At 40.0% G+C, this 12,509-nt stretch overlaps 1 non-coding gene across 1 annotated transcript; it reads left to right on the plus strand.

Moving 5' to 3' along the window:
• The first annotated feature begins 11,695 nt into the window (after positions 1 to 11,695).
• On the plus strand, positions 11,696 to 11,802 carry LOC118489572. Its single transcript, XR_004887594.1, has one exon. It is a non-coding gene; the product is annotated as a small nucleolar RNA R71 (small nucleolar RNA).
• The last annotated feature ends 707 nt before the right edge of the window (positions 11,803 to 12,509 follow it).

Below are 12,509 nucleotides of genomic sequence, written 5' to 3' on the forward strand. Positions count from 1 at the left end.
TTTGTAGGACTCGTTTTGCCTAAGCCGAGTCTTTTGAACATTGATGCTGCATGAGGTTGATGCTAGCCCCAAGGTCAGCTAGCGGATTTCGAATGGGGGAGTCCCCGATCGAGCAAGGAAGTGTGAAGCTTCCGGGATCAATCTTCTTTTGGGGAAGTTTGTTGAGCACGAGGGCGGAGCATTCTTCGCCTAAGTTAACTAATTGCAATGTGACACTTGTGTCACCGCGACCATCAAACAAATACCAAGCCGATGAAATATTGTATTTCATACTTGAGATCTTGTATAAATATGTGTATCTTTTGCACATATCAATTCTTGTTCAATTTCAAACTCTACATCGCTTTCTGGAGAATTATACGCAAACTGGTGCGTAAACGTACTCAGTTTAATGCGACAAATACTCCAGAACATCAACATATACTTAACATACCTTAAATAACCTTTATATAACTTAGAAATAAGTTTTGAAGGCTTTGGTATGGCAAAAACAAGTTAATTCGCTTACAGGGACTAAACTTAACAAACTGCGAAAGTATGCCAATCTGAACTGTAACGAGCATTCCGGAACACGTCCATAAGTTAAAAATACCATAAATATCCTTTACATAGCTTAGAAATAGGCTTTGAGGGGTTTGGTATCCTAAAACAAACTTTTGGATCATTCAGGGGCTAAAAGTGTCAAAAAGTGCACAAGTTTGCACTTTCGCGCATAACTTACGTTCTGAATACATCCGGACATCCAAAAATTTATGTAAGCATCCTTATATTATGCCTTAGTGTTTGGCATGAGAAAAATCCATTCGTCGTGTCATTTGGATCGTTTTTCGCGCTTATGCGCATTTCGTCGTAATTAACCGAACATCGCATTCGTACGGCCAAACGAACCAACACCCGACATATTTTCGAGAATGTTTCATGTCCACAATGTTTAGGAATCATTTTAGGGCCTTAAAGTTGGCTTTACGGGCCTTAGAAGTGTCGGAAATGGCTTAAACATGCAACAGGGACCAAAACTGCCATTTCTGAAAAATTGTGCAGATCAGGCATGCCCAGGCGGCCCGCCTGAGTTTTGTGCATATCCTGACGCGGGCCGCATGGCCCCTGCAGATGCAGAAACTTGTTTTCTTGGCTGAACTTGGCCTTTCAAACACTCCAAAGGCAATGCCCTTTCACAATCTCAGGAGCTAAGGGTCATTATGAGCCACCACAACTTTGCGACAAGTGTACGGCTTGGATCGTGACACGATATTCAAGAAACGATCCTAACGGTCTTGCTTTTCCTATAAATACCCCCCCCCTTTTGCTAATAACCCACAAAATCTGATCTAAAGCTCTAAGTTGAGGCCTTTGCTTCATACCTGAGCTCCTGGATCGAGATTAGCTTTCGGGGACCCTCCGTAAGTGTTCTTTCGTCCTTTTATTCGCTTTTCGAGTCCGAAAGTCAACGTTTTGTTTGACTTTCTGCGTTGACCAGCCTATGGTCAACACGAAGTTCAATAGAACTTCATAACGTGAGCGTGATCATGATGGTTATAGTCCGTAGTGACTATACCTACTGATTACCACGTTATCTAGGCTCAGTGACGAGTCGTAGTTTCGGCCAAAATGCGCATTCTTGCGTATTTTGTAACCAAACTACTCGTGAGCATCAAAGCCATTTGTTTTGATGCCAAACCTGTTTTCTAAACTTAGTTAAGCATGTTCTAACATGCTTAGCTCGTCACTTTTAGTTTAGTGCTTATTTAGGGTCGTAAGGTAAGCGATCTAAACCATCGCTTATACTTTCGAACCCGACCCATTTGGTCGATCATTAGGATCTGACCAAACACATTAGGTGACCATAGCTATAACCTTCCAAGGTTATACCTTATGGCCACGATGTTAGGTGTTCCAAACGCGTTCTACGCGAACGACGCGTTAAGATAGCATAAGCTACCTAAACGGGTCGTAATGGCTCGTAAGCACTTAGGTTAGGTTTCATTTTAGTATGTAGGCTTTGTTAAACCATATTACACAAGTCTCCATACTCGTTTGGTTTACGAACCCGCATACTATCCGATCCTTCCGATTTTGGTCCGGTATATTGATATATCTACCTATTAGGTGCCGTTTGATATTCCGTGATCTCTAGCATTATTGGTTATTATACAAAGACTTCAAAGCAATCTCAGGTGAGTACGTTGAACCCCTCTTTTACTGTTTTCCAAACTGTTTTGGGGTGGAACACATGTGCCTACTTGTTACTTTCGTGCTTTCAATGTTTTCATATCATATGCTTATTATGTTCGTTAGTACATATATAGTACATGATTTCATTGTGTTTATGCTATGTATGTCCATTGTGTGCATACTTAGTACAATCGATTTACAATACATTTCATGCTATGTACGCCCATTGTGTGCATACTTAGTACATCACTTTACAATACATTTCATGCTACGTACGCCCATTGTGTGCATACCTAGTACATCACTTTACAATACATTTCATGCTACGTACGCCCATTGTGTGCATACCTAGTACATCACTTTACAATCCATCTCATGCTATGTACGCCCATTGTGTGCATACTTAGTACATCACATTTCACTACATTTTATACTATGTACGCCCATTGTGTGCATACTTAGTACATCACTTTACAATACATTTCATGCTACGTACGCCCATTGTGTGCATACTTAGTACATCACTTTACAATACATTTCATGCTACGTACGCCCATTGTGTGCATACTTAGTACATCACTCTACAATACATTTCATGCTACGTACGCCCATTGTGTGCATACTTAGTACATTGTTTCTCATTACATTTCTGTTGCATATGCTCATCCAGCATATGAACACATTATACTACATTTTGAACCGTTGTAACCGTTTGACTATGTGAACCGTTTTAACCCTTTGATTATATGAACCGTTCGTAACCTTTGAACCGTGTGAACCAGTTGTATCTGTTGACATGATTTACATTTGACAATAGACATTTGACTATACATAAACATTTCTACAATCATTAAACATTACATCTTGATGGTTTGGTTTGAGTAAGTGATCTAAGTAACGAGGCGTGTGTAATACGATACAAGCATGGTGGATACGCCGCTGGTACTTCCTATATATAAGTGTTTGTATGGTATTACCTATCGTAGCGTTATTTGAACCATTTCGATTTGAGACATATGACATTTTATACAAATAACACACTTTTCACGAGACATTGATTTACAAACGACTTATCTTATACAAACTCATTTTACATGGTTATCCATTTAACCACACAGTGTTCTCTTATTTATACATATCATCTGATCCTATCGTTTTTCAAATGATTTACAAGACAAAGCAAAATACAAGGTTCATGACTAAACGTTTTCTCAAACTTAAGTCATGAATTCCGTTTTCACAAAACCAATGTATCTCACAGGCATTTTTATGCTGACGTACCTATTTTCACATGTGTTTTCAGGAGATGATGCATAGGACTTATCAAGACATACTTAGGCGGACCTGTGCCTTAGTGACTTAAAACGAGACAAGAACTAGTTAATTTATGTTATGTACTCCTTGGTTCTTGTTTAAACAATGTATACTATCATATTTGATTAATAAAATAAAACTTCATTTGCCATGGATTTAAAACAATAAATTCTGTTACAACACTCCCCGATGTTTCCGCAACGATTTGTATGTTCTTCGTGGTCGAGGTGTGACAGAAAAGTTGGTATCAGAGCCAATGGTTATAGGGAATTAGGTTATTAGTAATGCTTTGACCTAGTCTATAACCTTCCTAGGACCCTAACGCGAGTTTACTTGCGTTTAGTCATAAAACAAATACCGTCACCTATCCTTAGGCGACGACCACAACAAGAACATAAATTTCAAAACCGCTTTGAAAAATAATCATTTGTTCTATGATGATTGATTACTAGGTTTTGAACCCTCTGTTATAAGGTTTTGAACCCCTTTGAATTTTCAAAACTCTCGTCAAAGTGTTGGGTCCTAAATAGTGTGAACACGTGCAAACTGGAAGAGTGAATGCCTGTACCGTGGGTTTTCTGTCTAAGGTTAGAGTGTTCGTACAAATCCACATAATCGGACCAGTCACTCTTACCTGGGAACTCTTGGGGTGAGTGTCCACTTATAGGCAAGCATGTCTTCGCGATACACTATGAGGATCTATTTGCTTTGATTCAGCCTTGGTGTTGTTGTTTGCTTCGTGGATTCAAACAAATGACCATCAACCATGATTATGGTCGGTAATTGTAACATCCTATTCTTACCTAATGCCATTTCATTTGTTTTCTTTCTTGTTTCTCTTTTAGAATGCCTCCTCGACGCGAAAACCAGATAGCGACTGCCGAACTGGCAGAAATCATTGCGCAGCAAATGGCTGCTCAATTCCCAAACCTCTTTGCTCAATGGAACCAAGCCAACAACAACAATAATGCCCCCTGCAACTTCAAGACGTTCAACTCGGCTAAGCCATCAAAGTTTTCTGGAACTCAAGGAGCGACTGCACTTCTGCAATGGTTCGAGAGTTTAGAGAACACCTTCAGACATGTTCAATGTCCAAACGAGCGAAAGGTAGAATTCGCATCTAGCATCTTTGAGAAACGAGCTTTGACATGGTGGAATGGTGTGATTAGAGATAGGGGTGCCGATGTGGCACTGGCTCAAACATGGCAAGAGCTTCGAGCTCTGATGATGAAGGAATTTTGTCCTCGTCACGAGATCAGGGCCTTGGAAACGGAGTTCGACGATCTTAAGCAAGTTAGCGGTGAGCATCGAGCCTACACGGATCGTTATGAAGAGTTAAGTTTGTTATGCCCGGATATGGTTACACCTTTGGATAAGGCAATCAAAATGTACATTGATGGCCTCCCTGACTCAATATAAGACATTGTGACTGGTAGCAACCCTACTACAATTAGACAGGCCATTGAGCTATCTGCAACCTTGACTGAATCAAAGATCAGGAAAGGTAAACTTTTCCGAAAAGGTGACAAGAAACTGGTCGGGGAATCGAACCCAATCGAGGAATCAAAGACCATGGATGAACAGACTGAATCCCCTAAGAAGTCAAAGAAGCGAAAGGCTTCTCAGAATTTCGCCGTGGTCGCTCACAATGGTCAAGCCGTCCCCAACCAACCAGCTCAACCCCCTGCTAGAAAACCATACAATGGAACTGCACCCTTGTGCAACCAATGTAGCCTCCATCATCACGCCAATGTACAGTGCCGCAAATGCCAAACTTGTGGACTTATAGGCCACACAGCAAGAGTCTGCCCAGCTGCAGCTGCACCAAACCAAGCTGGCAACAATCCTGCTCAAGGTCGTTTTCTACCAGGTTCTTGTTTCAACTGTGGTGAGATGGGTCATTTCCGAAGAAATTGCCCAAAGCTTGCTAATGCAAATCCAGCACAGGGATGAGCATCTGACTAACTAGAAGACAACATCGTTTAGAAATAATCACGTTTTATGTATTCTTTTGTTGTCAAGGTCCAAGAAACAGTTGTTATCGTTGTTTATAAATAAATCTTTTATTTACATTGCAATGTATTTGTGTGGTTGCATGTATAAACAACATATCCCTTACAATACCGACAATCAAGGAACCGTATTCCTTAAAGAACAAACTACCCCCAGAATTCTCCCATTCTATGATCTCTTGTGTTTTCCACGAAATTCCTAAGTACCCGTTTCTTCTAAGGAAACGAGGTACAAGGCGCAAGTTACAACACATGACGAATACCCAAGGTACCACTATAAATCCTTAATAGGGTACCTAAGGATTTCCCGTAAGTCCTTAATTGTTGTATACCTTAATTCGAATGTGGTAATTCCTTGTAATCAAAAATCAAATTTTGGGAGATCTTCCTATCTTCTCAGATAGATCCCAGTGGACATTGTAGCCCATCGACTGGTTTCCATATCCGTATTCAATCGATAACAAGTTAATAACAAATTATAATCAAGTTAAACAATTATGTGACTTTGTGCTTATGTGTTCCTTTATGTATTGTTGTGTGATCCAAATTATGTTACCCAAATCCTTGTAGAATCTTCCATATCATTCGTATAAAGGATTCATAGTAGGATACCCAAAGGTACTACATAAAAATCCTCAATAGACTTCTACGTTACAGTTAAGTCCCTTGGATTATAAAGTACTACTTCATAATTAGACCCCTTGAGTGGTCTAGTTAAACAGATTGATCCAAAAATCTGGTTAGGGATATCATGTGATGATATAGCTGAAAGGACTCCTTGGTGGCCTAACTAAGAAGATCCCTTGTCGATCTAATTAAAAGGACCCGATGGAAGTCTAGTCACCCTCATCACAAGTTTAATATCCTTCCCCAAAACATTACAAAACAAACTGTGTGGACTGTGCAAGGGATTACGTAATTATGGATGCATACATAATTATGGAATTTAGTGCACAGAAATCACAGCAAGTTCTGTCATGTGTCTAGAGTTAACCCTATTCATTTCCAACTCTGATGAAGCAACCGTTGAAAATGACTCCGTTAGTTCATTTTCGCTTTTGAAGATCTATCCGTTGAAGAAATGAATATCCGTTGTGTAAATCCTTCATTTCCAACTCTTAGGAAGCAACCGTTGAAAATGACTCCGTTAGTTCATTTTCGTTTCTGAAGATTTATCCGTTGAGGAAATGAATATCCGTTGTGTAATCTTTCATTTCCAACTCTGATGAAGCAACCGTTGAAAATGACTCCGTTAGTTCATTTTCGTTTCTGAAGATTTATCCGTTGAGGAAATCAATATCCGTTGTGTAATCCTTCATTTCCATTTCTGATGAAGCAACCATTGAAAATGACTCCGTCTGTTTGTTTTTCGTTTCTGAAGATTTGTCCGTTGAGGAAATGAACATTCGTTTCCTTATTCCGTCATTCCCATTTCTGAAGAATACTCGTTGAGGAAAATGACTCCGTCTGTTCATTTTCGTTTCTGAAGAATGACCGTTAAGGAAATGACAGGATATTACTTTGCATATCGCTGATGGTTATTTGATAGAGTCACAAATAGACTCCTATGAATAAATTTCGGGACGAAATTTCCTAAAGTAGGGGAGACTGTGACACCTGTGTCACCGCGACCATCAAACAAATACCAAGCCGATGAAATATTGTATTTCATACTTGAGATCTTGTATAAATATGTGTATCTTTTGCACATATCAATTCTTGTTCAATTTCAAACTCTACATCGCTTTCTGGAGAATTATACGCAAACTGGTGCGTAAACGTACTTAGTTTAATGCGACAAATACTCCGGAACATCAACATATACTTAACATACCTTAAATAACCTTTACATAACTTAGAAATAAGTTTTGAAGGCTTTGGTATGGCAAAAACAAGTTAATTCGCTTACAGGGACTAAACTTGACAAACTGCGAAAGTATGCCAATCTGAACTGTAACGAGCATTCCGGAACATGTCCATAAGTTAAAAATACCATAAATATCCTTTACATAGCTTAGAAATAGGCTTTGAGGGGTTTGGTATCCTAAAACAAACTTTTGGATCATTCAGGGGCTAAAAGTGTCAAAAAGTGCACAAGTTTGCACTTTCGCGCATAACTTACGTTCTGAATACATTCGGACATCCAAAAATTTATGTAAGCATCCTTATATTATGCCTTAGTGTTTGGCATGAGAAAAATCCATTCGTCACGTCATTTGGATCGTTTTTCGCGCTTATGCGCATTCCATCGTAATTAACCGAACATCGCATTCGTACGGCCAAACAAACCAACACCCGACATATTTTCGAGCATGTTTCATGTCCACAATTTTAGGCATCATTTTAGGGCCTTAAAGTTGGCTTTACGGGCCTTAGAAGTGTCGGAAATGGCTTAAACATGCAACAGGGACCAAAACTGCCATTTCTGAAAAATTGTGCAGATCAGGCATGCCCAGGTGGCCCGCCTGAGTTTTGTGCATATCCTGACGCAGGCCGCATGGCCCCTGCAGATGCAGAAACTTGTTTTCTTGGCTGAACTTGGCCTTTCAAACACTCCAAAGGGCAATGCCCTTTCACAATCTCAGGAGCTAAGGGTCATTATGAGCCACCACAACTTTGCGACAAGTGTACGGCTTGGATCGTGACACGATATTCAAGAAACGATCCTAACGTCTTGCTTTTCCTATAAATACCCCCCCCCTTTTGCTAAAAACCCACAAAATCTGATCTAAAGCTCTAAGTTGAGACCTTTGCTTCATACCTGAGCTCCTGGATCGAGATTAGCTTTCGGGGACCCTTCGTAAGTGTTCTTTCGTCCTTTTATTCGCTTTTCGAGTCCAAAAGTCGACGTTTTGTTTGACTTTATGCGTTAACCAGCCTATGGTCAACACGAAGTTCAATAGAACTTCATAACATGAGCGTGATCACGATGGTTATAGTCCGTAGTGACTATACCTACTGATTACCACGTTATCTAGGCTCAGTGACGAGTCGTAGTTTCGGCCAAAATGCGCATTCTTGCGTATTTTGTAACCAAACTACTCGTGAGCATCAAAGCCGTTTGTTTTGATGCCAAACCTGTTTTCTAAACTTAGTTAAGCATGTTCTAACATGCTTAGCTCGTCACTTTTAGTTTAGTTCTTATTTAGGGTCGTAAGGTAAGCGATCTAAACCATCGCTTATACTTTCGAACCCGACCCATTTGGTCGATCATTAGGATCCGACCAAACACATTAGGTGACCATAGCTATAACCTTCCGAGGTTATACCTTATGGCCACGATGTTAGGCGTTCCAAACGCGTTCTACGCGAACGACGCGTTAAGATAGCATAAGCTACCTAAACGGGTCGTAATGGGTCGTAAGCACTTAGGTTAGGTTTCATTTTAGTATGTAGGCTTTGTTAAACCATATTACACGAGTCTCCATACTCGTTTGGTTTACGAACCCGCATACTATCTGATCCTTCCGATTTTGGTCCGGTATATTGATATAGCTACCTATTAGGTGCCGTTTGATATTCCGTGATCTCTAGCATTATTGGTTATTATACAAAGACTTCAAAGCAATCTCAGGTGAGTATATTGAACCCCTCTTTTACTGTTTTCCAAACTGTTTTGAGGTGGAACACATGTGCCTACTTGTTACTTTCGTGCTTTCAATGTTTTCATATCATATGCTTATTATGTTCGTTAGTACATATATAGTACATGATTTCATTGTGTTTATGCTATGTATGTCCATTGTGTGCATACTTAGTACAATCGATTTACAATACATTCAATGCTATGTACGCCCATTGTGTGCATACTTAGTACATCACTTTACAATACATTTCATGCTACGTACGCCCATTGTGTGCATACCTAGTACATCACTTTACAATACATTTCATGCTACGTACGCCCATTGTGTGCATACCTAATACATCACTTTACAATCCATCTCATGCTACGTACGCCCATTGTGTGCATATTTAGTACATCACATTTCACTACATTTTATACTATGTATGCCCATTGTGTGCATACTTAGTACATCACTTTACAATACATTTCATGCTACGTACGCCCATTGTGTGCATACTTAGTACATCACTTTACAATACATTTCATGCTACGTACGCCCATTGTGTGCATACTTAGTACATCACTCTACAATACATTTCATGCTGCGTACGCCCATTGTGTGCATACTTAGTACATTGTTTCTCATTACATTTCTGTTGCGTATGCTCATCCAGCATATGAACACATTATATTACATTTTGAACCGTTGTAACCGTTTGACTATGTGAACCGTTTTAACCCTTTGATTATATGAACCGTTCGTAACCTTTGAACCATGTGAACCAGTTGTATCTGTTGACATGATTTACATTTGACAATAGACATTTGACTATACATAAACATTTCTACAATCATTAAACATTACATCTTGATGGTTTGGTTTGAGTAAGTGATCTAAGTAACGAGGCGTGTGTAATACGATACAAGCATGGTGGATACGCCGCTGGTACTTCCTATATATAAGTGTTTGTATGGTATTACCTATCGTAGCGTTATTTGAATCATTTCAATTTGAGACATATGACATTTTATACAAATAACACACTTTTCACGAGACATTGATTTACAAACGACTTATCTTATACAAACTCATTTTACATGGTTATCCATTTAACCACACAGTGTTCTCTTATTTATACATATCATCTGATCCTATCGTTTTTCAAATGATTTACAAGACAAAGCAAAATACAAGGTTCATGACTAAAGGTTTTCTCAAACTTAAGTCATGAATTCCGTTTTCACAAAACCAATGTATCTCACAGGCATTTTTATGCTGACGTACCTATTTTCACATGTGTTTTCAGGAGATGATGCATAGGACTTATCAAGACATACTTAGGCGGACCTGTGCCTTAGTGACTTAAAACGAGACAAGAACTAGTTAATTTATGTTATGTACTCCTTGGTTCTTGTTTAAACAATGTATACTATCATATTTGATTAATAAAACGAAACTTCATTTGCCATGGATTTGAAACAATAAATTCTGTTACAACACTCCCCGATGTTTCCGCCACGATTTGTATGTTCTTCGTGGTCGGGGTGTGACATGCAATGATTCAATTTTCCTTTTATAAGTTAGGAAGTCCCTCATGAATTTTGAATATTTAGGCATTTGGGTTAGGACGTCAATAAAAGGAATGTTGACATGCAATTGTTTTAGTAGACTTTCGAATTTTGTGAATTGCTCATTGGTCTTTTGGCGGATTAACCTACCGGGGTACGGAACCGGAGGAGCCTTGGTGGGTTCTGGTGAGGGAGGAGAAACTTTCTCTTGTTGGGGCGGTGTTGCGATCTCCTCAGTAGGCGGTGGGCCTTCCTCGAGACCTACGGTACGGTTCCGTAGTGTTATGAGATAAACTTGTGCCTTCGGGTTTGTTTCGGTATTACTTGGTAATGCGCCTTGCGGTTTCTCGGAGGAATTTTGAGCTAGTTGATTTATTTGTTTTTCGATGTTTTGTATACTAGCTTGTTGATTTCTAAAATTTGATTCTAATTGTAGAAATCTATCCGAGTTTTTCATTTTCAGTGTCGGAGATGAGGCGAGATACAGTATCTTCAAGCCTTTCTCGTCCACCTTGTTGTTGAGGAAAATTTTGTGACTCATTTCTTGGTTGTTGAAAGTTTGTTCGTTGATTTTGGTTTTGTTGGTTACTACTATTGTCGGGTTCTCTCCAACCAAGGTTAGGGTGGTTACGCCATCCTTGGTTGTAGGTGCCCGTTGGGGGACCCGACGGCCTAGGTCTATTATCAATGTAGTTTACCGATTCTGGTTGATCATCTGTTTCTTTCATACAACTCCAATTTTCATGTGGCCCACCACACCCTTCACAAGCCATAACCGAGACTTTTTTTGTCATTTCTAACTTTTTTAATTTTTGAAGAAAGGGCCTCGATTTGGGCTTGTAAAGAAGTGCTTTCATCAACCTTATAGGCGCCCAGGGCAATGGATTTATTGCCTCGGGGAGTGTGCCATTGAAAATTGGTTTGAGCAATTTCCTCAATTTGATTATATATTTCCTGCGGGCGACGATTACCTAAAAGTCCCCCGGAGCTAGAGTTAAGTGTTTGTCTAGTATGTGGCAACAATCCATTATAGAAAGTGGATACTTGTTGCCACACCGCAAGACCGTGATGAGGACACTTTCGTAATAGCTCCTTGAACCTTTCCCAAGTTTCATATAAGGATTCCCCCTCGTCTTGCGAGTATGTATTAATTTCAGTCATTAATTTAGCCGTTTTAGCGGGAGGGAAATACTTATATAGAAATTTTTTGGCTAGTTCATCCCAGGTGTTTACCGAACCAACTGGGAGGGTGTTAAGCCAAGCTTTTGCTCGGTCTTTTAGTGAGAATGGAAACATTCGAAGGCGGATGGCGTCATTTGATGCTCCATTGATCCGAAAGGTATCACATATTTCTAAGAAATTAGTGATATGTAGGTGGGGATCCTCGTCCACAAGCCCATGAAAGGTTGTAGAGTTTTGAAGCATCTGTATCAAATGTGGCCGAAGTTCGAAGTTGTTGGCTTCGACATTCGGTGCATTGATAGCGGCGCCGAGATTACCTATGGTGGCGCGTAGGTAATCCATGAGGGTACGTTGGTCCGCCATTGGAAGTGGGTCCCCCGAAACCTTCTCTTGGTTTTTAGCTTTTAGTCTTTTTCTGAGAAAGCGTTCGGGTTCTTCTAGAGGTTCTTTTATGTCTTTATTAGAACTGGAGCTCATACACTACGTAGAGGTGGCGTCTGGTTCCAAGTCCTACAACAAAAACAAAAAGAAATGTTGGTTAGAAAGTTCACCACGGCCCCGTGCTCGGTGAGCACGACCCGTGGTCGGAGTTGCAGCGATTGTTTTCCGGAACCCTGTTACTGGAAAGTTGGATACGGCCCCGTGCTGCACCGACACGGCCCCGTGCTCAGCCTTCTGTAACTCGGAAAATA

The sequence above is a fragment of the Helianthus annuus genome, chromosome 17 (genome assembly GCF_002127325.2).
Source record: "Helianthus annuus cultivar XRQ/B chromosome 17, HanXRQr2.0-SUNRISE, whole genome shotgun sequence".
Classification (NCBI taxonomy): domain Eukaryota; kingdom Viridiplantae; phylum Streptophyta; class Magnoliopsida; order Asterales; family Asteraceae; genus Helianthus; species Helianthus annuus.